Raw genomic sequence first — 6,058 nt, 5'->3', positions numbered from 1 at the left:
TCAACTTTTGGCATTTCAAGCCTAATTCCACTACGGACTTCCAAATAAAATTCCGATCATGCTTCTAAGTCTAAAATCACCATACGGAACTGTTGGAATCATCAAAATTCTATTCCGGATTCGTTTGTACATAATTTGACATCCGGTCACTATTTGAACTTAAACTTTTAATTTTTTATCAAAATTCCATATCTCGGGCTACGGACCTCGAAATTTGATTCCGGGCATACGCCTAAGTCCCAAATCACGATACGGACCTACCGGAACTGTCAAAACAGTGATCTGAGCCCGTTTGCTCAAAATATTGACCAAAGTCAACTAAGTTAAGTTTTAAAGCTCTAATTCACATTTTAATTCATTTTTCACTTTAAAACTTTCCGAAAAATTTTACGGACTGCGCACGCAAAGCGAGGAATGATAAATAGTGCTTTTCGAGGTCTTAGAATACAAAATTAATTATTAAATTTAAAGATGACATTTTGGGTCATCACATTCTCCACCTCTAAAATAAACGTTCATCCTCGAACGGAGTTAGAAAAAGTACCTAAGCTGGTGAATAAGTGTGGATAACAGCTGCGCATATCATGCTCGGTCTCCCAAGCCACCTTCTTAACCGGATGACCCCTCCACTGAACCTTCACGAAAGCAATGTTCTTTGACCTCAGCTTTCGAACATGCCTATCCAAAATAGCCATTGGTTCCTCAACATAAGATAGATCCTTGTCCAACTGAACCGAACTGAAGTCTAACACATGAGACGGATCGCCGTGATATTTTTGAAGCATGGAAACATGGAATACCGGATGACCGGCAACGAGACTAGGTGGTAGTGCAAGTTTGTAAGCCACCTCTCCAACTCTCTCAAGAATCTCAAAAAGCCCAATATACCTAGGGCTCAAATTGCCCTTCTTCCCGAACCTCATCACACCCTTCATAGGCGAAACCCGGTGCAATACCCGCTCACCAACCATGAATGCAATATCACGAACCTTCCGATTCGCATAACTCTTCTGTCTAGATTGGGCTGTACGAAGTCAATCCTGAATCAACTTAACCTTTTCCAAGGCATCCTGAACCAAGTCTGTACCCAATAGCCTAGCCTCGCCCGGTTCGAACCAACCCATTGGGGACCGGCACCGCCTACCATACAAGGCCTCATACGGAGCCATCTGAATGCTTGACTGGCAACTGTTGTTGTAAGCAAACTACGCAAGTGGTAAGAACTGATCCCAAGCACCCCTAAAATCTATCACACACGCACGAAGCATATCCTCCAGTATTTGAATAGTGCGTTCGGACCGCCCGTCCGTCTGAGGGTGAAATGTTATACTTAACTCTACCAGAGTACCCAACTCACGTTGTACTTCCCTCGAGAACCGTGATGTAAACTGCGTACCCCGGTCAGAGATGATAGATACCGGTATGCCATGAAATCTGACAATCTCGCGAATATAGATTCGAGCCAACTGCTCGGAAGAGTAGGTAGTCATCATAGGATTGCAATGAGCTGACTTGGTCAATCTATCCATAATCACCCAAGCTGCATTGAACTTCCTCTGAGTCCGTGGGAGCCCAACAACGAAATCCATAGTGATCCTCTCCCATTTCCATTCTGGAATCTCTAACTTCTGAAGCAATCCACTCGGTCGTTGATGCTCATATTTCACTTGTTGACAATTTAGACACCGAGCTACATACTCCACTATGTCTTTCTTCATCTTCCTCCACCAATAATGTTGCCTCAAGTCCTGCTACATCTTCGCAGCACCCGGATGTATGGAGTACCGCGAACTGTGAGCCTCCTAGAGAATCAATTCACGAAAACCATCTACATTAGGCACACAATAGCCTGCCCTGCATCCGTAATACACCGTCATCTCCAATTGCGACTTCTTTGGCATCACCGTGCTGAACTGTATCCTTAAGGACAAGCAAATGGGGGTCATCATACTGACGCTCCCTGATACAATCATAAAGAGAAGACTGAGAAATCACACAAGCCAAAACTCGACTCGGCTCGGAAATATCCAATCTGACAAACTGGTTGGCCAAGGCCTGAATATCCAAGGCCAAAGGCCTCTCTGCTACCGGTAAATATGCTAAGCTGCCCAAACTCTCCGCCTTACGACTCAAGGCATCAGACACTACATTGGCCTTCCTAGGATGATAGAGAATGGTGATATCATAATCCTTATGCAACTCCAACCATCTCCGCTACCGCAAATTAAGATCCTTCTGTTTAAATAGATGTTGTAGACTTCGGTGATCGGTGTAGACCTCACAATGGACACCGTACAAATAATGCCGCCAAATTCTTCAAGGCACGAACAATAGCTGCTAACTCAAGGTCGTGGACCAAATTTTTTTTCTCATGTACCTTTAACTGTCTGGACGTGTAGGCAATCACCCTACTGTCTTGCATCAACATCACACCGAGACCAATACGCAACGCGTCACAATACACAGTATAAGACCTTGAACATGTAAGTAATACCAACGCTTGTGTCGGAGTCAAAGTGATCTTGAGCTTCTGAAAGCTTAACTCACACTCGTCTGACCCTGTAAATGGGGCACCCTCTTGGATCAATTTGGTCTTAATAGTTGTTCACAATCAATTACAGAATCGTCATTTAACCTCATGTTAACAACAATCTCATTGCAAACCTTCACAATACTGATAACTAGATGCGAGGCATGAAGACCTCATAATTATTTACCTCAATTAACGAGTCACATTTAATGCTACCTAGGCGGGCACCTACCTCGTAGGTTAAAAATTAATAATTACCACACGAATTTGACAACTATGCACAGAGAATTTCATATAAGAATTTTCAAATAAGCCTAATAGGCATGACTCCCTATTAGTACTATAGTACAAATTTAATTTCACAAGGGAGAACTTAAACACAAGAATTTTCCTCACAAGAATCTCGTCCTTATATAACTTCTACCGCAGCTCGTAGCCTGGTTTAAATATATCAATTTATATAAAAATATGAGGATCTCATCCTCAGTTCTGAATCACAAGTAATATGCACATCGTGCCAATTGAAAATTTCCATTTTCTCCTTTTAAATAATTTCGATTAAACCAAATCACAACACATAATGAACCCCACACCGGTAGGGCATATAATTCATAATTTGTAATTAATTATTTGAAATTTACATCAAAATTTACTGAAATGAGTAACAGAAAGTCACATTTAGCCTCGCAGCTCTTATTAGTGACCAACACGAAATGATAGGCGTAGTTATCTCCATAAAATCTCCCAACAGGGGTAAACACATAAGTAGATTATAGAATTATGAAGCTCACTCATAAGTGGAGCACAATATGATGTAACGACACCATTTGATATAGCGACCTCCGCCATACCGTAAAATAAATATATCAACAGTTGGGTCTCCACCTCTAGGATACCTTCTACCCGTCTGTCCTCCACCCTTAACTGATCGTGTGGGTGGTGTAGTAACTGCAATGGGGCACGTAGCCTGAGTGCTTTGATGAAATAAGTCTCTCCCAAGTTTGGGACAATTTTCTCATGATGTGCCTAGTATCACCGTATTCATAACAACCCCTTTGTGGGTTAGGCTGCTCATATTGAGTCTGTGCCAGATAACCGGAATAACCATTGTAGGAACTCATGTCGGTGGTGCATTAAAATAACTTACTGGAGCACCCCGAGTAATCCGATGTGCGGACTGGGCTGGCTGACTGCCCGAGCCCCCTCCATAATGATTTATACTTGCAGAGTAGAATCCACTGAATCCCCCAGAACCTTGAGACGTCTTGATCTCCTTAGTTTCCTTTTTTCCTCGCCCCGAACACATTCTAATATCTTGGCAATTTGTACAACTAACAGAAATGAAGTATCAGCTTGTAGCTCCCGAGTCGTACAAAATTTTACAATCATAATTGAGTCCTTTAATGAGTCTGTGGACTCGCCCTCTAGCTGTAGGAAGCAAAGTAGGAGTATGACGGGCTAACTTATTGAACTTGATGGCATATTCTGACACCATCAATGGTGACCTAACGCAACCGTTCAAACCCTATGCGCCACGCATTATGGAGAGTCCGGGAAAAAAACTCTTTCAAAAGCGTTTCTGAGAACTGAGCCAAGTGGGCGGTGTTGCATTGGCTGGTCTGCCCTCTTCAAAGGCTTGCCACGAACACCGGTGGAGAATTATCTCTCCCAAGGCAATTTTCTTCTTTTGTTATACTGACTCAACACTGTTGAGCTGACCCATTTCTTAACATACTCTTCGATTCTTCCTTGGGGTAACCCTTACCCGTATTTATACATAACGATCACAAAAGTAGAGCTCCATACAGACAAATCTTGGCACGAACCACATAGTCCAGAATCTCGTTAACAACTGTACTTCCTCCAAAGCACCCCAAAATCCGCAATCGTGATGTCCACGCTGAGTAGACCTTCTATAAATTTAGAGTTGTTTCTATAACTCTTTTGGTACTGAAGTATAGGATTATTAAGGAGGCGGACATACCGCAAGTCCCAACCTTATCCTCTACAAAATCTCAGGCCTTAAACATGTGTAAATTTTAGGGAACCTTTCAGTACCACATATATATATTTCAGGCCAAAACTGATATAATACATGACCCCGCAATCCACCCATTGATAGTGGACGGCGTGAAGTCATAGGTCACAACGTCCGATGATCCACAATAATAACCTTCACAGCTCGTATAAATCAACTAGACGCCAATGTCCGTTGCACCCCGCACATGATTCACTAGGTGATCTCTAAATATGCCAGCATCTTCAGTCGGAACCACAAGTTAAGGCAATGTTTGAGCATCTCTGGCTCCCTCGTAGTTCATCTGCGGCACCACGAACCATCGACGCACAACTGATACCGAGTGCGCAATGTCATACACGAGTGGATACAAAGGAATATGAGATATATGTTTCAAGCTAAATCAATGCCGCACGATAAGGAATCAAAGAAGTGAATATCTTCCTGACAGTTCCATAGCCTCCCGAAGATAAGTGCAGACGTCTCCGTACCGATTCACAAGACTCTACTAAACCTGCTTGTGACTCATAACACCTATGAACCTAGAGCTCTGATACCAACTTGTCACGACCCCAAATTCCCTTCGTAGGATGTCGTGATGGCACCTACTCTCTAAGACTAGGTAAGACTATCAATGCAGAATAATAATAAATATCTGAAATAATTAAACTACAATTCAAACAATTTTAACTCCCAAAACCCGATAAAAATAAGTCACAAGCTTCTAAGAATTTATCCTCGATGTCTCTATATAACAAAGTCTAAAGAAAATAAGGAAGAAACATAACAAGAATAGAAGGGAACTCCGGAGTCTACGGGCGTTAGCAGATATACCTCGAAGTCTCCTCGTATAGCTAGTTTAGTGATGCGTGGTCTGATAAGATGTACCTGGATCTGCACAAAAAGATGTAAAGAAGTGTAGTATGATTACACCACAACGGTACCCAGTAAGTGCCAAGCCTAACCTCGGTAGAATAGTGACGAGGTCACGTCAGGCCCTACTGGAGAATAAATAATGGCATGGTAAAATGTTTAAATAATATTATAAGATAAAATGACAATGAAAATGAATCAAGTAGTATGTCACATTTAATTACATCAAATAATGGCAAATAAATACCTCGTGGAAACAAAACAGAATTCTTTTCAACTTTAAGAAAATCACACAATAATCAAAGGCAACTGCGGCCATAAATCAATATCAATAAGGGCACTCCCGAGGTACCACCTCGTAGTCCTAAATCATAAATAAATTCACAATATCTCATTTCCTTATCTCACCGCGGGAGCCTTCACAATTTATTTGAAAGAAAATATTTTTTTCGAAATACCATCCCGTATTTTAGCCATCCTTATCACACCGCATGACTTCTAGTAGTTCCCCCTACTAGCCATGCGTATCAAGCCACCCTTATCTCACCGCATGCGTTTCAATACCCAGACCTCATACCACCGCATACGTATCAATATCACAATATATCACAATTTGCACCTCAAGTGCTCCAATAATT

This window comes from Nicotiana tabacum, chromosome 15 (genome assembly GCF_000715075.1).
Source record: "Nicotiana tabacum cultivar K326 chromosome 15, ASM71507v2, whole genome shotgun sequence".
In the NCBI taxonomy this organism is placed as follows: Eukaryota; Viridiplantae; Streptophyta; class Magnoliopsida; order Solanales; family Solanaceae; genus Nicotiana; species Nicotiana tabacum.
Note: the sequence above shows the minus strand (reverse complement) of the source record.